Consider the following 21,872-nt stretch of genomic DNA (forward strand, 5'->3'; position numbering starts at 1 on the left):
GACTTGCTAGGAGTTTGGCTTTCCCTTCAAGTCATGGTTGAAGCCTGATTGAAAACATTGATCAGATAAGTAAGACCGCAACTGCATATCTCGGCTGTAACTCATCAGGTGATTATATTATGCACTGAGAAAAAAAAGCAAAACACAGACAAATGTCTTTGAGCTATATCTGCCCTTCTTTACTGATTTAGGTACAGGTGGAAAGAAGGAAAGAAATCCAGAGGAATTCTTAACATCGTTAGATCCTTGTAGCAAATTTAAGAAGGGACACCAGAAAGTGAGAGTAATCCGAGTAGACACAGGTAATTGGTTTTAAATATAAGGAAAGTGAAAGATATTTGTCTTAGGGTGGCATGAGGGCATTAGCAGCTTATGCCAACCATCAAAGAAGGCAATAAATAGTGAAAGTGATTGTCCTCCCATGGGAACACAACCAGGGATATGCAATACAAAGCAGAGCCCAAGGTGGAAGTGCTACATTCCAAAGTCAAGGCACCAGCTGAGACTTGGGCACCTTGGACAGCTGGAGTGAGCATCCTACTGCCCAGAGGCCATGGTGCTGATCACAGCTGAACTGGAGGCCTTGGCTGCTGTGGGTGTATCTTTACAGCATGTATGCACACCGCACATGCTTGTGCTGTAGATTATAATTGCTACCCACCCTCTAAGCTCCTTCCTGTTAGTAAACAAATATTGGATTTAAATCACTGATTCTGTTCTTGTGGAAACCCCATACATAAATTCCATGAGACCTTTGCTTCTCTTTAGTTTCGCCTAGTCCTAAGTTTTCTTTGTCAGTTTTACTTTCTGTCTTCTCAACCATCTATCTCTACATAATAACCTCTCTCAATGAGATTTAGGGTCTGATACATTTTCAGCTCTGTGATATATTCTCCCTTTCCTGCAACAATTCAAACTTTATCTTTTCTAGATTTTGTTTTACCTTCATGCTTCCTCAACAGAAGGGATTTCTCTTGTGAATCATCTGAACATTACCTATCCACAACTATAAATAAGTCTGTTTTACCTTTAAACCCCTTTGAGTATTTTTAGATTCCACATGAATTTGTCCACAAGCAATGGATGTACGTGAAATGAAAAAATCTTTAATATTCAAAATAACCAAAGGGAATTGTTGAACCGTGAGCTGTTTTTAAAAATGTTTCTTTTGTTTTTAACTTTTTTAGGTAATTTCAATCATTTTCTGTTGAACTTTGTAAACTTTAGCTTCCCATGAACACGGTGGCACTACTAAAATCTTCATTTTCTTTTTTGACCCTTCTTTCTGTTTTATTCTGATTAGGTTTTGCATTGTCATCTTTTTCTTTTTTTGTTCTGGTCTTTAATTATGACCTGAGAAACACCTGAAAGATATTTTTATCTCCAGTATTACAGTCTAGTCTGTTATGCAACATGGCACCTTTATATACATTTTGTAAATCTAATCCAAGATGTAAATCTAATGTCCTTCTCTGTGTGTATTTCTTGTGGGGTTCTGACAGATGTCTGATACCTTTTACTATCTGATCTCAGGATAAAGGTTTGTTCCAAAGGTTCCAAAACTGCATGCCTGTCTCTGCACTCAAATATGTGCTAAATGAATCCACTTCTTGGTCTGCAGTGCTGTTAAGCTACAGTATGCAATCTGTTAAGTAGTTTGCTTTTTTTATTTATCTGTAGTTTATTGAATTAATCTCATATTCTGCAGTGTTAAAATTAGAAAATCTGCCTTTCCTCCACCAATTTTCTTTTCAGGATTTCCCTTTGACTTGATAACAATTACAACAATAGTAATTTTCTTGCTTGACCCTTTTCAGTCATCTGCTATAATCCTGGAAAGTTACAGCCTCTTTAGATTTTTAAATTCATGTTCCATGTTGTCCTATTATTCCTTTTCTGTTCCACTCAACTAATTCTTCTTTTTCTTCCTTCATCCTTTTTACTGCATTGTAATTAGAGGCAGTGGCTAGAGAGAACTCTGTCTCAGAATTTGTACTCTGATGAGTTTCTAATGTAATCATTCTATTTAATGGTCTGGGTCAAATATCGAGTGTCCCAAAACTATGAAAGATTTCCCCAGGATGAGACCTGATTTAATACATCAGAAAAAAATGTATAGTTCCCCCACAACCTCTTAAGATTATTTACATTATTTACTAATCAAATCCAATAAATGTCTAATGCAGTTACAGTAACTTGATAGGAGCTTATAACATGGACTCATCATTTTCTTTTAACATGATATCTGCAGGCAGTGGTACAGATCCCTTGCTTTAATCCTACTCCATTTAAGACCACTGGGAGAAACAGTCACCCAGCTCTATGGAGACCTTGTTTCAATCCCTTCCTCATCTGAGGATTTTCAGATTTGAGTCTTCTGATTGTGAGGAGAATGCTGACAAGATCAGCTACATTATCTTGGCCCCGGCATCATGGTAACAGAGCAATTTGGAGTACAGGCAGAAATAGTGTGAAAATCATAGTCACCTTTCTTTGCAAACATAAACTCTTATCAGCTAGTATTAAGACGTGCTAATGATGTAGGACATATTCATCACACCGAATAGCATTAGAAGATAAAGATATTAGTAAAAAAGAGGAAATAAAGAGGAACTGGATTTTTGCAGCCTGTCACAATAGGAAGTTCTTGCTTGCACTGTCCAGGCAGCTTGTCTTCGGTTGGACTAGTTGTACAGATAGTTGGTATTCTTTGGAATGAATTCATCCCGATAAACATGACTTTAAACAAACATCCTCTTGCATCCTACTGTGGAGATAAGCCTTTTTAGTTGCAGGCTTAAAAATTTAAGATTTAGTTTTCAAGTTGGATTTTAGGAATAATTTTAAAACAAATGGCCAGTGTGAGTTAAATGATTGTCATCGTTTTGGATTCAAAACTTCCTGAAAATACCAAAAATTCCTTCCAAACATCAGTTTTATGAGAAGAGGTGTAACAATTATACTAATAGATAACTAAACATTTATGTGCATATAATTATATTGTAATTTTTAGCTACAGATGCCCATACAGAATCTGGAGTGATATGACATTCAATTAGATAATTTGTTCTACAGTTACCTCAGAAATTTATATAGTTAGTGAACCACCAGGATATAAATTACCAAATAATAAATGTATTTAAAAAAAAAATAGAAAAGTAGGAAGGGTAAAAATAACTTTTGAAAATATAAGTGGAACTTTGCCTTTTAAAACTATGTTTATTAAGAATGCTTTTGGAAAGTGTTGAAATAAATGGATTGAATGGATAACAAAGGATTCCTGACATATTAGGAAATAACAAAATAAATACATATTGCCTTGTTGATATAGAAGCAAGAATATGAGAACTAGAGTAAGCTCTATTAAACTGTGCAATATTTTCTCCAGAGAACATGTATGACATTTAAAAATTAAATTTATCCTTCCTGCAGGCAACAATTTTAAGTGTTGTATGGAAGAACCAATAGAATTAATAGTTTTTTTCCATCTTCAAATTAAATAGGACAATTCTAGTCCTCATATAAGCCTACACCAGAGAGTACATTAGAACCGTGATTTTGTGAGTATGTTTTAAAGTTCCAGCTCTTGATTACATTTGGTCAAATTATATCCTCCTGAAAAATAATCCATCCAAGGAAAAGTCTGTAACGTTACATGCATTAGGAGTGCTAGTAGCAATCTTCCCCTTCTTCTCTTGAGAAGGCCTAGGAGGAGTTCAGCTCACGAATTCTGCTGTGTGATCATCATCTACTCAACTAAGAATTTATCCTTTGCAGGGAAATGGAGAGTCTCCATTGGAGAAAGTAGATTTTACCTAGTTGTTTCTTTAATTTGCTCCAGGTGGTTTGGTTTACATCCCAGCCTGGCTGTCTATGAAAATTACAGAACCGACCATGGGAGAAGTAATCTTACTGGCTGGGCTTAATTTTATGTGAAAGACAGTAAAGCATAAGACTTCACTATTGTTTGCTTTTGTTTCCTGGAAGAATGATGTAGAAAATTAATGCACAGGTTTCCCAATCTATTCTGACTTTTATTTCTATTTTGCTGCCTTCATCCTCCTTATTAGGAATTTCAAGGATGTTTGCTTCTCGAGGGAAACAGGAAGGAGGCTTCCTCTTCTTGGCACAGCAAAAAGAGGATGAGAAGAGAGGCAAAACTCTCCTTGCATGTTAATTTCCAGAATGGAAACAAATTACTGCCTACTTTCCTCTTCAGCTCATGCTAACAGTAGACGTTCAGAAGTATTGCATTATGTGTACACTGCGACTTTTCCTTCAGGGAACGTCACAACTGATTGAAAAGACCCACACAATTTAAAATGGCAAGGAGCAGGCACTTTGCTTTCATTTTCAAACACTCTTTGGAGGAAAGTGAATTTGATTTGGAAAAAGATTTTTAAAGATTTATTACAGTTTATATATTTGCAGTCAATTAAATTTGCATAGATAGACATATTGTAATGTTTTTGTTCACCTTTCCAAATACAGTTTGAATGTTAAAAAAAACATTGCTTTAGATTTAAAAATGTTTAAAATAAAGTGGTTTTGAATAAAAGTAGAAAATATAGCGATAAACTAGATTTGTTTCTAGATCTGACAGCTGAAAAACAAAGTAGAAGGCAATGTTAAATGCTTTGAGAAAGTGAAAGAAAGCAGAACTCCGAGCTGGTTAGAACTAGTGAGTCACAATTCACTAACTCAGTTCTCAATTTCAGACTTTTCTATATATTTTCCTTTCATCAATATCCATGTTCTTCAAGCTCAGTCTGATTTGTGGGAAGTTTCCATTGGTACTATGTGTAATGGATGAAATGGTGAATAGTGTTGTCACTTCAAAAATGATGGATTAAGGGACAGAGGATAGAATCTGGAAGTTATTAAATGGATTGGTAGATGGGTTCTCCCCTTAATCAGCAGTATTCACACTGAAAAAAAAGAAAAAGGCACTTTTGTGTGAACGAGGCTGAGCTTAAATGGTCTGATCAAAGCCATTCTATAAGGGAACCCCCTTGAGTCTTTTTGTTAGTTTCCGGAGGAATTCAGAGTTTTTTTTTTCCAATCAGCAAAGATGGAACAATGACCCTTGATTTTAATTGATGATAGATTTTGATTTAAATAGGCAACAGTCAGCTAAAAGGCAAAAAAAAAGAGAAGTATAATTAAGCAATACCAGACAAGAGGACTCTCCCCAAGGGCAAAATGGAAGATAGAAACAAATGAGGAGCCTAAGATATGTAAAGAGCTGGTTTTGGTGTGATTTTTTTTTTTTCCTAGAAATTGATCTGTAATTAGATTAGTATCACAGTCATGCAAAGAGACAGACTATTATTGTATCACTCTTATTAATGATTGGTATTCTTTGTATTTTAATATCTTGATCTAATTATTTCAAGAAAATTCAGACTAAGTCTTGACCGGTCAGATTATTTACAATTATCACCTATCAGCCTCTGCATCTCAGAAGATAAGGACCGAATAATGTATTATTCCGGTTATTTCTGAGTCAGTGGGGGAGGATGCAGCCAAAAAGTAAGCATCTAATCTCAGTAGATAGAAAAGCACTTCTCCTTGTTGCTAACCTCAAAGGCTCAGTCTTGCTTTAAAACTGTTTGTGTTAAGACTGGAGTAGTTCATTAATCTACACCTCCATTCTCTTCTAAAAGTTGCATATGGCTGCCTTTCGCTGCCTCTTTTGGCATATAATTTGCCACTGCACAAAAGGCATATAGGCTGATGAGGGCCAGGATCCAAAACCATTCAGAATGAAAGGTATCCTTTCCGAGTGGGCAGACATGTAGCTTAAGGCTAGGGGGAAATCCTAGCAATTATGGAAAATTCTTTCTGACAGTTCAGGCCTTGATTTCCAATAAATCACGACTACACTGTAGGCTTAAAAGTGAATATGTCTTTCACATATTGGGCTGCTGATATTTCCTATTTCCTTCTCTCATCTCACATTAAGATACAGTTCTGATGAAGGATTCAGTGATGGGGTAAAAGATGGTATTTTGATGCCCTACATATATAGGTCTGGTTGTAGGTGTAAGCAAAACTGGTAAGCACCTTTCCAGACAGACAGCCTGCATCCTGCCCAGGAAAGACAACATGGCCATAACCCATTTCTTGACCACTGCTACTAGACCTCTGGAAACCATACACTTTGTGGATATTGTCAGAAATAGCTCTGTGGCTGCAAGGGAAGGGGTGGCATATGTAAGAAGCTACACTTACTGCTCCTATTTCTCCCACTGTTCTCTGGGGTGCAAAAGCAGCACACCAAGCTTTGTAGGGGTCTTCCCCTTTCTCCTTTCAATGTGGACTTAGGCCCAGACCTTTATCCTTGGGTTAGCAAGACTGAGAAGCTCTCAGGAGGCTCCAAGCTCAGATTTGGCATAGCGTGAATACAGAGACTGACCCTCTATGGTTAAAACAGAAATAGCTCAACATCTTGAAAACGGTATTCAGACACAGCAAGGACAACTGTTATTTTTTAAATGCTCTATTCTGTGCTGTATTCCTATGTTCAAATCAGAGATAGCTCCAAGCTTCAGCAAGAGATCTGTGCCCTTGTGTGAAATTTGCTGAACTTCTGTGGTGTTTGGTGGCTGAATTTTGGTATTGTTCACAAACAGCAGAAAAAACCCTAGTGAACCATGACATTTGGACCTAAAAACATAGATTAAATACAAACAAGTCATATTCAAGAGGCAGAATATTTCTTCCAAATAGAAATTCCCACTAGATAGATAGTTTAAAATAATGTCTGCTTAAGATTTTGATAATGGCTTGAACTGGTTGTGACTATATATCTACCCAGAGGTAGGCAAAATGGTTTAATTTCTGAATATAAAGGAACACCTACGGGTAAAAGGGAGAGGCGATTTTAGTACATACATACCATTGAATTGTTACAGTCAGACAGAATGTTGATTAATTGTCCAAGCTTTTTTTTTTTTTTTTTTTTTTGGTCCCTTCGGTACCTCCAGTAAAACTAATTTTTTTAACACCTTACAGTTGCCAGAGAGACAGAGGATCAGCCTGCTGGATGGAGTGACCGTAGATTTTGACAGGTTCACATTTCTTCACTGGCATGCCAAAATCAATATGCTATTTCCCGTTCTTAAATATGACCCAGAAAAGGCAATGTATTATGAAGAAACTTCGGATGCAGAGGAAAATAAATAAAATGGTCCTACCACATTTCACTATCCATAACCTACAGGCATTTAGGAAATATCCACACAGAACCGTGAAGTGCCACAGGGAGAGGCAGGTCAGCTCCCTCCAAATAACATTGTAAAATCCTAGAAAGAGTGTGTGATACTTCAGCTTGGCTAATTAGCTGATTGAAGAAACTGGGTATGTTTGCTGCAGTATACTACTGTCTGTCTACTACTGAGGTAGCTCAAGATAGATCACTCATACACCTTTTAATGCCCATCAAAGAAAGTAAACATTAGAGAGGATGACTATTTATATTTGTGCAAAGCTCCCTGTAAATGTCTGTGAAACTACATCTTTATCCTTTGCTGTGACGACTACAAAAAAACTTGCCAATAGTTAAACTACAGGTGTGCTGAGATAACTACCTACTATTCTTGCTTCAGGTGTCCTTGCTGTCTCTGTATCTCTCTCTTAGCTGCTGCTGAGACACAACATCTTTGGGACTGAATACTAACTTTCAGTTTGAAGAACGCTGCCTCATTTACTGAATTAAATCCACACAGGAAAATACTTTTCTGAGTTTTCTGGAAAAAAATGAGGTATGTAGGAGCATGCTCATAAATTAGAAATGCTTTAAAAAACTCAGTCTGCTTAGTTTACCAAGAAAAAGACTGAGACACAAAGAAAACTATGGGTCCCTTCAGTGGAAGAACATATAAAAGGGCTCTTCAATCTGGTAGGGAAAGAAAGACACAAGAATCGGTAACCAGGAGTTAAAAGACAAATTCATATTAGAAATAAGGTGCATATTTTCAACAGTTGCTAATGTAACAAAGTAGAGGAAAGGTGAAAAGCTGCTGTCTCTTGGTATCAAGATGAGAATGTTACTCAGAACTGTATGTGTTTCCAAGCACAGGCCATGCATTACTAGACACCACTGGCGTATAATGGCTACCGATAGGTCATTCCAGATTTCCTCTGGTCCCTCTTAGCTTTAGGAGTCTTCAAAAATTTGGTACTTGTATAACAATGTTATGAGGACTTCAAGGAAATGCTAATTCTATTTACATGATTCATCCCGTCCATGAACAAATGTTAGACACTACAGTTTTGCTGGGTAGCTTTCTTTCTGATTTTCAGATGGAATATTGGTTGCATACTATAACCAGCATATCTGAAACGAGGAGAGAGTAAGATAAGAAAAACAGCTTAATAGTCTCTATGGGGAAAACAAACAAGCTGATATATCAAGTATTTCTCTAAATTATCTATAGCATCTATTACTAAAGCAGAGGAAGCTTTGTAGAGTGCAAATGAGCCAACTGATATGATTTTTATATATGAGAGGAAAGACCTAGAAGAGTAATCAAATTGTAAATTGGGATGGTTTACAGTTGGGTTAGTAGCATAATATGCATCAGTCTCCCTAAGCAGATTTTTTATCTTTGTGTAAACAAATCTGGAACTGAAATCTTCCAGGAGGCTTCTTGCTGTCCATTGCTCTTGGTGCTTTTATATAATGCTGGCTTATGACATTATGTAGTCAATACCGTGGATGTTTCAAAAGCGCAGTTTATGTGCAGAGATCTTACCACATTCTTCACACAGTTAGCCTTGGAACACGAGAAGGCTCAAATCGCTTCATTGAACTCTATAATAAAGCATTGACCTTAAAGGTAGCATGAATTTACAGTAAAGGTTCAGAATTAAAGGATGCACAGAAATAATGAGAAAATGGTTCCTCAGAGTTACACACTAAAGTCTCCAGGGACTTCTGTGTGAAGCAGTGAAATTGTAGATGGGTCATTCACACATTTCTTCTTTGGAGTTTCTAATAAAAGCTAAAATTGAAAACTAATACTTGAACTGAATTAAATATTTGCTAAATTTATTTTGTTTTATTGAAAAGTCCAACCCAGGCCCTACCTAGATTTGTGAAAGAAGCTTGTTCAGCTACAGGGCTATTGCAGTAGCATTACACAGTATATAATTAAGCCAGACATGCCCAGTGAAAAAACACCAATGTCATTCCAATAGCAGTCATTTTTTTCATACCTTATAGTTAGGGAAGAAAGAAAACATGTCTAGGTCAACGGTTCTCAGATATTTTTGTATATTTTCATTTTCAGATATTTTCGTTTTCATTATCAGATATTTTAATTTTCTTAGTGAACCTCAGACATAAATATGATTTTAAGAGCAAAGATGTGGAATAGACACTAACAGAAATAAGACAGTGACAAAATGAAGACAATCTTGACATTAGTTATAGACATTAAATACATCGTCTCATTCCTCTGAGTTATATCAGACTTGAATTTCACTTAACTAGGCAGAACTTGCCTCATTTTTGTTTTCAATCTAACTAATACATAGTAATTGCTACTGTTACCTTACTTATCCACTAAAATATGTATAAGTGAAATTAGACACTAGAAGAACTGAAGAAAAATGACAAAAATATTGGGCCTATTTAGGCAAATTAATTGTAGAAGAGTAATGGATTATAGACTATTAAAAAATGGAGTTCTCACCATGTAAAGTGTTTTTTTTTATGCTTTATTTATTACTTCTTGCCGTTCAAGCTGGAGGCATAGTAATTTCCCTATAAACATGCTGATCAATATTTAGATAAAGCACCAAATACAATTTTATCCAACTTTATATGGCTATAAAATGAGTTTGAATGCAAAACTGAGAAGTGAAAATAGTAAACAAGAACTGTCACAGTAATTACTTAGTGGCTGAAGACTTTTCCTTCCATACTCCTCAGGCTAATAAAAGACAATTTTTGCACGGAATATAGAGTAGGGTTTGTATTTATTCATCTACTGCTTTTTCCCCACTTTTTCTTACAATTAAGACTTTTGAATAAGCAAGCTTTGCTTTAAATAACATGAATTGGTTTACTTAAGCTTTTTCCTGATCTTGTGGTATTGATCTGCTCACAGATCTACATACGGCTCTTCAGTTTGCATCTCTTTCTGCTTCTACCCCCTGCAGAAAGTGCTTTCTGGGTTCAGAGATGAGTATGTGAGAAGGGCAGGCCAGAAATATAATGAAAAGCCAAGCAACCCCTCTCCTTACTGGAAATTTACCACCAAATTTTGACTGCAAGAATAGTATTCTTGTAGATGAGTTGAGAAGTATCTAGTAATGGATCCACTGAATTCTGCTTATAGTGCTTTCACCAGAAGGGAGGTGGAAAAGGAGCATGGAGAACAGAGGCCCCCTGTAGCCACAGAAATACATTATTTTTGTGGATACTTGCAAACCAGTGGAGATTTAAGTCAATTAATTGATTTGGAAAGACTAATCTTCGGATTTTCTGTGGGGACCAGGAATTGACACGTCAAGAGGAAAGACCTACAGACTTTTCCTTTCTAGTTTTTCCTCTGATAGGTTTTACCAATTGGCATACAAAATCTACCACCTGAGAAATAGCCAAGCATTTCTATGAGAATGACACTGCCTGTATCTTTGTACAGAATGGTTTATCTGGAAATCATCTACTCCAATTCCCTAGTTCAAGCAGGGTCATCTCCTAGTGCGCATTGACTAGGATCCTGTCCAGACAGTTTTTGAATATCTCTATGGATGGAGATGCCCCAGCCTCTCTGGGCAACCCTTTCCCATGCTCTGTCACCTTCATAGTCGAGAAGTTCTTCCTCATGTTCGTATGGAACTTCCTGTGTTTCAGTCTGTGCCTGTTGCCTCTTACCCTATCACTGGGCACTGCTGAAAAGAGTTTGGTTCCATCCTTTTGACACCTTCTTTTCATGCATTTATACCTGTTGATAAGATCTTCCCCCTCTCTTTTCCAGTCCCAGCTCTCTCAACCTGAGAGGCTGAGCAGAGGATCACCTTTCTCGACCTCCTTGCAATCTCTTCCTATCGAACCCTAGGATACCATTAGCCTTCTTTACCACAAGGGTGCATTGCTGGATCATAGCATTTTGTCACCTCAGGTCCTTATCCACAGAACTGCTTTCCAACAGGTACTGGTACATGGGATTACTCCCCACCTAGGTGCAGAACTCTGTATTTCCCCTGGTTGATTTTCATGAGGTTCCTCACTGCCCATCTCTCCAGTCTGTCAAGGTCCTTCGGAGGGCCAACTTTAGCCTCTTCAGAGACCTCCTCGGAAGAATCCCATGGGCTAGAGCTCTAGAAGGAGGGAGGGCCCAAGAGAGCTGGTTAGTTTTCAAGCGACACTTCCTCCACACCCAGCAACAGTGCATCTCTGTGTGTAAGAAGTCAGGCAGAGGGGGCAGGAGACCTGTGTGGATGAGCAGGGAGCTTGTGGCAATACTCAAGCAGAAGGCGGCGGTATACAGAATGTGGAAAAAAGGACAAGTCCCCTGGGAGAAATACAGGAGCATAGTCAGGGAATGCAGAGATGCGACAAGGAAAGCTAAGGTGCGTTTGAAACGCAACGTGGCAAGAGACGTTAAAAATAACAAGAAAAACTTTTTCAAATATATTAAAAGCAAAAGGAAGATCAGGGAAAACGTGGGTCTGCTGGTGAACGGGATGGGCACCCTGGTTACGAATAACACAGAAAAAGCAGAGTTGCTGAATGCCTTCTTTGCTTCGGTGTTTACCAAGGGCAGCCCTTTAGAGCCTCAGGCCTTAGGGACAAGAGAAGAAGTTGAGAGAGAGGAAGACTCGCCCTGGGTAGAGGAAGATTGGGTCAGAGAGCACCTAAGGCAACTCAATACCCACAAATCCATGGGCCCTGATGGGATGCACCCCAGAGTGCTGCGTGAGCTGGCAGAGGTCATAGCTAAGCCGCTTTCCATCATCTTTGAAAGATCCTGGAGAACAGGGGAGGTGCTGGAGGACTGGAAGAAGGCCAATGTCACACCAGTCTTCAAAAAAGGCAAGAAGGAGGACCCAGGCAACTACAGGCCAGTGAGCCTCACCTCCGTCCTCGGAAAAGTGATGGAACGGCTCGTACTGGCTGTTGTCTCCGGGCGCATGGAGGACAAGAAGGTGCTCAAGAGTAGTCAGCATGGATTCACCAAGGGGAAATCTTGCTTGACTAACCTGGTAGCCTTCTGTGATGGAATGACCAGCTGGATAGATGAGAGGAGAGCAGTGGATGTCATCTATCTCGACTTCACCAAGGCTTTTGACACCGTCCCTCACAACATCCTCCTGGGCAAGCTCCGGAAGTGTGAGATAGATGAGTGGACAGTGAGGTGGATTAGGAACTGGCTGGATGGTAGAGCTTAGAGGGTAGTGATCAGCGGTGCCGAGTCTAGTTGGAGGCCTGTAGCTAGGAGTGTCCCCCAGGGGTCAGTCCTTGGTCCAGTCCTGTTCAATTTATTCATCAATGACCTGGATGAAGGCATGGAGTGCTCCCTCAGCAAGTTTGCTGATGACACGAAACTGGGAGGAGTAGCCGATACCCCAGAGGGCTGCGCTGCCATCCAGAGGGACCTGGACGGACTAGACAACTGGGCGGTGAAAAACCTCATGAAATTCAACAAGGCCAAGTGCAAGGTCGTGCACCTGGGGAGGAATAACCCCAGATACCAATACAGGCTGGGGACCGACCTTCTGGAGAGCAGCTCTGCGGAGAAAGACCTGGGTGTCATGGTGGACGACAAGTTGACCATGAGGCAGCAGTGTGGCCTCGTGGCCAAGAAGGCCAATGGGATCCTGGGGTGCATTAAGAAGAGCATCTCCAGCAGGTCGAGGGAGGTGATCCTGCCCCTCTACTCAGCCCTGGTGAGGCCACATCTGGAGTATTGTGTCCAGTTCTGGGCTCCACAGTATAAGAGGGATGTGGAGCTGCTGGAGAGAGTCCAGCGCAGGGCCACAAGGATGATCAGGGGCCTGGAACATCTGCCCTATGAAGAGAGGCTGAGGGAGCTGGGCCTGTTCAGCCTGGAGAAGAGAAGGTTGAGAAGGGATCTGATCAGTGTCTATAAGTACCTCAAGGGAGGCAGTGAGGAGGATGGTGCTGGCCTCTTTTCCCTGGTGGCCACCTACAGAACTAGAGGTAATGGCCACCACCTGAAGCACCAAATGTTCCGCATGAACTTAAGGAAAAATTTTTTAACAGTGAGTGTGACAGAGCACTGGAACAGGCTGCCAAGAGAGGTTGTGGAGTCTCCTTCTCTGGAGATCTTCAAAACCAGCTGGAATGCAGTCCTGTGCCACGTGCTCTAAGTGACCCTGTGTGTGTAGAGGGGTTGGACTAGATGATCTCTAGAGGTCCCTTCCAACCCTAAGCATTCTATGATTCTATGATTCTGAACAGCAGCAGGTTCTCTGGCATATCAGCTGCTCTTCCCGGTTTTGTATGATCACCAGATTTACTGAGAAGGATCTCTGCCCCAGAGAGGTATATTTTGGTGTGTTTTATATTAAGTAAGTGCTCCATATTATCCAGGTCATTGATAACTAAATTGAACAATATTGGACCCAGGATTGATCCCTTGGGAACACTGCTGGCTACAGGCCTCTAACTAGAGTTTGTGACACTGATTACAACCCTCTGAGCTCTGCCAGTCAGCCCGTTCCCAGTCCATCTCACTGTCCCCGTATCTAGCCTTAACTTCTTGAGCTTGCTTAGGAGGATGTTGTGGAAGAGAGTGTCAAAAGCCTTACTGTCAAGGCAGGTAAATTCACCACTCTCGTCTACCCAGGCAGTCATTCGACCACAGAAGGTTATCAGGTTGGTTAAGCTCAATTTCCCCTTTGTGAATCCATGCTGACTACTCCTGATTACCTTATTCTTCACATGCTTACAGATGGCACCAGCTATTCTATCACGCTTCCAGGGATCAAAGGGAACCTGACTTGCCTGCAGTTCCCTGGGACCCCTTTCTTGCCTTTTTTGAGGACTGGAGTGCCATTTGCTTTCATCTAGCCCTCAGGCACTTCTCCTGATCACCATGACCTTTCAAACATGATTTAGATTGGCCTAGCAATGATATTCGCCACATCTCTCAGTTCCTACTTGGGAACTAGTCCTGGGATATCGTGGTTCATATCATGGGAGTATTGCTGGATTTCATTGTTGCTCTCTGAGGCACTAGCAAAACACTGAATTAAAGAAAAAATTAAGAAAAAAAAAAGAAAGTGTTAAGGGGATTATGTTACAGCATATTTACCACATAAATGACTTAAAAATATGAAGTGCTTAATGCAAAATGTACCAAACACTACAATTGCCTGAGCACAATGCATAACCAAAAGCACAAATAGAATTGGCAGAAATGACTGTTAATGTTCCTTTGGAGCTACAAAAATAATCTAAAAAAGCCCTCCTCCCACCAAAATAGGTTTTGGTAATTTTCTCTTTCTTGTAGTTGAGACTCATACAGCATTTACTTACACTACAGATTTTTCCATTTCCAGTATCTGCAGGAAAAGGATAGCTAAATCAACAAAGTGATTTTCACAGTTATTGTTCCTTCTTATTTGATTTACTTGGTGATTTTCACACTTGTAATTTCAAAAACTACAAGATGAAAGAAATTCCAGTCATACAGTGAATGTCTGAGCTGGACACTAGTAAATGGAAGTATTTTGTTCATACATCTTTGACATCTCTTGGCATAACTGCAATCATACAGACAAATGCTGGTTTTTCCTGCGGTAATAAGCCAATCATGGCTCTTTGACTTAATAATGAAAACACCATGGAACAGGAAAATTGCTAACATTTTCCATAAAAATGAATGTAAATGAGAAAACCTGATGCTGTCTATCACTTGCTTTAAGAATAAATAGCTCTATTCAATGTATTTTAATGTATTTCTACTAAACTAAAAATGCCTAAACATTTCTTATTATGCTTATCTTTATATTGTTTTATACATATATATATGTATAAGGGATGCAGTTTTTGATCTGCTGGAAATACAGCTTCTGAGAAGCAAGTCCCTCTGGAGCTCAGCTCACAAGGTTCATTGCAATGGAGTTGATTCAGGTCACTCCTCTTGTTAATGACATTGTATGTTGCAAGGCTTTGAAATCGCCAAGTGACATTGCTAGGTGGGAAATCATGCCACAAGTCCAGTGAGAAATTTGTATTAGACCAAGCTTTGGAGTGAAAGCAGTTGCTGAAACCATATGGTGACATTCAGAACTAGAGCACAGTTCAGTGTGGAGACAAATGTAGATTTTGGAAAGTGATTTTTTTTTCTATATTATTATTTCGGACTATGAAACTGAAATAGAAACCTTGTTTACTTGTTGTTGTTTGTGTTTATCTTGGTTTCAGTTCAGGTGGAACTTTTAATTTGAATTAAATTATTTTTGATGGTGGATCTAGCAAAAAAAGGTAAAAAAATGGCAGAGGAGGAGTGGCAGTGAAGTCATCTTTTTTTTTTTTTTTGCATATACGTTAATTAAAAACAAAATCTAGGTAGCACCACTTAAGAACTGGAAGAACTCTACTGAGTGCATGTTTGTCTCTGTAACAAATTCTTCAGAGAGTAGTTTGGATGTAGCATAAAAATGTAACATTTTTATTTTTGTTCAAACATAATAGCCTTGAAAGAATCCTTGGAGGAAAAAAAATAATAAAAAAGGAAAGACTACAAACATATATTCCAGATTAATTTTAGGGGTCAGATATCAATACCAGATCCAGCAGGATAAATCGAAAGCTATTTTTCTATGGTCAGTAAAATTTATTTAGGGTCAAGGCTCTGTCCTCGAAAACTGCTGTGGACCTTTGGATATTTCAGCAGGGCTCTGCTTGCGCTGTTCTAAACTCCACTAATTTCATTAAAGTTTCTTGACTACTATTACTACCAGTGCAAGGTGGCTGAACTCAGAATCCCCTATGTTCTGACATTTTCTTTTAGTTCTTCAATGAAACTTCAGACTTGCCTAGCAAGATATGAAATATTTTGACATAAAAAAATCCTTCTTCAGCTTAAAAGACTGAAGAGGATCAAAGGAATCCATAGTGGGATTCACTATAGACTGTAGTCTTCTTGGAAAGAAAAGAGACAAAGAAAAAATAAAGAAGAAAAAAGAGAAAACAAAGACAATTCATTGAAATATATATGAGTCCTTTCAGCATTTTACTGGCCATCTTCAAAGAGGATTGAAACCTTCTTCCCTTTATTTCGCTTCATCATCACTCTATCCCTCTTTTTTTCTCTTTCTGAGCTTCTAAATTTCTATCTTTCCTGACTGATGGCTACCATTCTTTCTACCTTATTCATAGCTTTCTTTTATGTTTACTCCCTTCCTTCTGTATCAATTTCTTTTCCCATGAAACTAAAGGAGATGCCGGATGTTGCAGTCACTGTTGCTGCCACTGAGCAGAACAGCAGGTATGGGGTCACCAAGGATGCTGACATCACCAGGAGATAGCTCTCTGCTGCTGTGATGGTCCTGTGGCCATCCCCGTGCCTGGGAATGAGGGACACCAACCTTACAATTCTGTAAGGCTTTCACAGCCAAATCTCAAGCCTCATTCCCTGAGAATCAGGGTACGAATTCATCATGCAAATGACTTTTTTTTCTTTTTTCTTTTTTGACTAGTGGGGTTTGAGTTGAGATTTCACAATGTGATCTCATAGAGACTATTCTGAATCAATAGAAATTAAATTAAAAACAGCAAAACTGCACAGTGTGAATGCAATGTCAGCAGAAAGGCAGTCTGGCACAATGGAGACACTGTAATGTGGATCCATCTTCAGCGAAGATGGAAAACAGGCCCCTAAATTAGAAGTCCAGTCTTCAGGTGGATCAATACAGCGATGTTAAGAACACACTTATGTGATTCCGGTCTGAGACTCTTGGACACTTCCATAGTGTTTATGCCAGTTACCATGACTGCTGTTAAAGCAATGTATAAATGCATGAAGAGCATCTGCTTTCCTACCTTAACTCATAAAGTTGATGCAATAGACTGATAGTTTTTTAATTTCCTATCTACTTGAATGTAAAAGATCATTGAACAGTGAAAAGCAGGAACAGCCTTTACCCTTATTTCCTCATTTCTGAGCTGATAGCAGGAAAATAAACTGAATGATCTCTGTGATCCAACTGCGGAAATTATCATCAAGACTGTAAATTTGGTGACAGACAAGAAGGCATTGAAAGGAAAGAAGCTTAAGTATCAAGATGATAAAAACCTTTGAAAATACTCTTTTAAAAATATAAGAAAAGAAAGACAGAAGTGTAAAAGAAAAGCTGTGGGTGTGGGAATGTTTCTTTTAAAATTAATTTAATAAAAACATTCCCTGTTGCTGCTCGTTACACTTAGTTCTCTTTCCATTCTATTTGCAAAACTCATACTCTGCAGAAGCTGAAGGGGAGAGAAGCATTTATAAATTAGTGTATGTCTCCAAATGATTAATGTAGCAGTCATGTTCCTTCTCATCAGTTCAAGACCACTTGCACATCTATAGAAATTGGGCATGAGGTGTGCTGAAGCATGTTTAAATCACTGCTTCTTCTACTTTTGTATTGACTAATCATTTCTGCTCTTACTTTTGTATCACTTAAATGAGAAAGGAGGCAATTTAGCCACTATCAAATAAACATAACCTGGGGCAAATGTGTCACATAAGCTTCACTCAAAAAGATATTCTAAGATATTTATTTATTTACTTTTAATAAAGCTCAAAGACAGCATTTGCAAATGCAAATGCATTGTTTTCGACATTTTTGCTTGAGCAGCTTGACTAGTTTTATACATTCAGTGCATTATCTAAGCAAGCATCAAGAAAGCTAGTGATGGGAAAAGTCCTGTCAGATCACATAGCTCATCTCTCTATAAAACTGGGGTTATACCCTATAGTGTACTTATGGTTTTGGGATGCTGCAAAAAATTAGAGTCAACTCTCTTGCCTAATACAGTTCATTCTACCAGCCTTTTGGTTCCACTCCACTGGGCTATGCAGCCCTGAAGTATCTTACCTCCTCTACAGCATTCCTTACTGGAAGAAAACAAGTGACTCTCAAGCAGCTCTTATTCAAGTAGGTTTTCTTCCCTTTGACATTTAAACTGCTAGCAAGGCTTTGTTTTGCAAACAGGTGGGCTGGGTTTACTGCCTGTAGCTTTTTGCCCTTACCCGTGCTGTCAGAGTCCAGGTCTGAATGAAAAAGATTTGCAGTGTACGTGGGATTAAATGAGCCTAGATGGTTTTGCTAGGTGCAGATAACGGATGCTAAACATGGATAGCCTCCAGATCATCCCCATTATCTGTGCAGAGGGTATAGCAACCCCAAAGTATCACATATAGTTCAGGCTGAAGATGATCCAATTCAACCTTCGTGCTCAACACAGGGTCAAATGGAGCATGCTGCTCCGTGCCATGTCCAGTTGGGGTTTGAATGTGTTCAAAGATGGAGACTCCACAACCTTTCTGGTCAGCCTGTTCCAGAGGTCCAGGAGAGCTGTCTGATTTTCAAGAATTACCTCCTCAAAATTAAAGAATGGTCTATTCCAATGAGCCAGAAATCAAGGCTCAGGGAGGGACTTAATGGGAGGGTTTCTCAGTGGCGGCCAGTGACAGGACAAGGAGCACAAACTGATACACAGGAAATTTCATCTGAACATAAGAAAACACTTCTCCACTCTGAGGTGGGTGGACTGCTCTTTGTGTTACAGACCTGGCCATTCTCAAATACACAAAAGAACAGCATGATTCTCTGAGAATCACTGCTTTAGATTTCTCTGAGTAATAAAATCTCTCTTTCCCCTAATTTTGGTGTCCCAGATCCTACAATAGCTATTAAGAAGTATAGGACTAGTAGTAGCCAGGTCATTTTTAAAGATTTCTTCTATATATTCATTGTAATTTTTCTTTAATTTCAAGCTCTGTACAGTTAATTGCCTTTAAAGACAGGGTAAATAAATGTATCCTTGATATGCATGTGTGTGCTTGTGTAAACATATGAATATATTTTTATACATAACACATATAGAAAATTATGAATTTATAAATAGAAATTATAGTTTTATTATATATGTATATTTTTTGGGGGGCAGGATTTGTAGTAAAATTTTCAATAAAATATCTACAACATAATTTACCTGGTGGCATAACAGGCTATGAAGATTCTGGGCTGATGCGAAACAGTTATTGTCCTTAAAACTCAATATTCCCAAAGAGACAATAAAATCAGCAATGGCTTAAGCATCATGTATTCTCTAGCCAGGAGGCTTAGTTGAGCTTTAATTAAACCTGAAAATTTTGTACTCACAGTGCTATCTGAATTACATCTGATCTATGAGGTTCCTCATGGAACTATGTATAAAATAAGATAAATTATAAGATAAATTCACAGACGAGACAAATAGAAGAATGTTCTGTTGAGGTTTCTTTTTTAGTATTAAAAAAAAGGCAAAAGAAAATGCTTTCTGCAGTGAAGCTGCTTAAAGTCTGTTGTTACCTTAAAAGAAATGCTAGTTACAGATAATCGCCCTCCTTAAGAAAGGAGAATGGTAAGTAATAATAGTTCTCAGTCAAGAATGATTTCTTTTTATATAAATTTACTTGTGCTACTAATTTCTCAGGTGCATATTAATTCTCTGTAATTTTCATTCCTAAGATAACTTTTGTTTTTAGTGAAGGTATATTTTTGAAGATTTTTTGCCTTCACAAAACAAGTTAATTTCAGGAAAATAAGGGGAAAATGCAAGTGTAGATAGAATTTATATTATGGCACCAATATTTTCTCTTTTTTTCTGTATATATATATATATATCTGTCACTATGTATAGCCTCATTGGATCTCACAGATGAAAATTTGAATATCAATGAAAAGATCAATTCTGTTTTATATGAGTGACTTTTTATTTTTGTGCATTATGATATTTTAACTGCTGGAGCTGGATGTTTTAGTATTTTAGTTTGACAGTAATAATCGAAGCCATTTGGTTTGTGTCTGTTTGCACCATCAGAAAAATTTGGCCCTCGAGCTGCAAAATCAAGTGGAAAGGTGGACCGTCAGGAATTTTTAGTTTTGATTCTTTTTGTAGTTGTGTCTCTTAATAGCAAGTGACAAAAGGGAGTTGCTGGCAAATATATGTAGGCAATCTAAGTTTAGGACAAACTGGTTTGACATTTGTGTCTTTGGTGTTCGTATAATGATGCAGCTGGGTGGGAGTCCTTTTAGATTAGTTCTTAAAGTAACTAGTAATATTAATTGAAACATAGAAACAAAAGAATCAAGCATAAAATTCACATTAAAAATGCAGCCACATAATGATGTTTCACAGAGCCATTGCTTCTGTACAGTATTGCTTGAATGCTGCAGAGACGTGCTTGTGAACACATCAGGCACTTCAACTTTGAGATTTGATAGTTGCTCACTTTTTTGAAACATTTAGATGGATGGATTTTTGGTTTTGATTTAATATTCCTGGGATGGCTGACTTTTGCTTAGGTACTGCTATACTTAGGTATTGCTAACAAGGATGACTATAGCATGCAAAGGAGTATTTATTTTATGTAAGACATTAGTCTCCTGTTTGAGAAATGTCAGTAATTGCAGCTGTCAGTAACTGAGACCATATCCTATGAATCCGGAGGCTAATCAAGCATTATGGACAAGGAAGAAACAAAATGAACAAACTATCAATAGACTAAGTATTTCTGCCCAACCTTTTTTTCCCCCCACCTTGTTTTCCATTGGGTTTTTTTCCTTGCCAATCTCTGGAATCTCTATGAATCTCTGAACATTAGGACTATTTTCAGATGATTCACGAATGGAGAATATCTTTTTGCACAGAAGTGATATTTGCAAAGTAATTTGGCTGTCTTTTCCCTATATACGGCGTTTTAACTTTTTATACATATCATGTACAAACCATAAGAATTAACTTAGGCATGGAGACTCGCACAGAAGCTAATAAATGGTTATGAGAGAAACAGCCTATGGATAAGGAGCATGAAAAATTGAAAAAGAGACGAGGAATTAAAGTCTATTATTTCTCTTATTCCTTGGGAGCATGAGTTGCAGCTATGCTAATGGTTAGATCAGCAGCATTTAGAGGAGCGAAATGATAATGGATCCACATGGCTGCTATGATAACACTCAGCATACTGAATAATTACAGAGACACTTGTAGCATGTTGAGCTTCTCAGTGAAAGTAATTAATATGGTCAGGGCCTCATTTGCTCAGTGAAGCACATTGAAGCCTAAATCTGGACAAGAGCTCCTGTTTCTGTAAGGTCCTACTTTGCAATTCTTAATGATTGCAAAGCCACTCCAGAACAAATGAGTAAAATGAGAGAAGAAATATACTGCAAAATCAGTGTTTAGGCAAAACACTTTTCAAAACCCTTATTCCACGAAAGCACAGGAAATAACGCCTGTAATCAAGGGCTATGCTTCTTTTTCACCTCTCCAATATCTAAGTAACAGTTTGCCGCAGACCTAAGAGCAACAGCATCATGTGAATCGTTTCAGCATTGGGAGGGAGTACTCAAAAGAGGCGAGTAAATTCAGTTTCTTTTTGTTTTTTAATGTCAATGTCAAATGCATGCTTGCTTCTATTTTTGGTGTGTATCAGAGTTTGCCCACCACTGGGGCCAATTTCAGTGTTGGTAAAGAACTGTATTCTTTCATGGCCTGGAGATCTCCTGCTCTGCTTGCTTCACCGATCCCTGGGTTTTTCTTCTGTCCCCCGACATTGACCCCAGGCAGCTCCCTGACTGCACAGCTGTGCTGGACAGCCACAAAGATGTCCCTAGCTGCCTGGCATCTGCAG

The sequence above is a fragment of the Tinamus guttatus genome, unplaced genomic scaffold (genome assembly GCF_059628265.1).
Source record: "Tinamus guttatus ecotype Peru unplaced genomic scaffold, ASM5962826v1 Tinamus_guttatus_pri_ptg000171l, whole genome shotgun sequence".
Lineage (NCBI taxonomy): Eukaryota > Metazoa > Chordata > Aves > Tinamiformes > Tinamidae > Tinamus > Tinamus guttatus.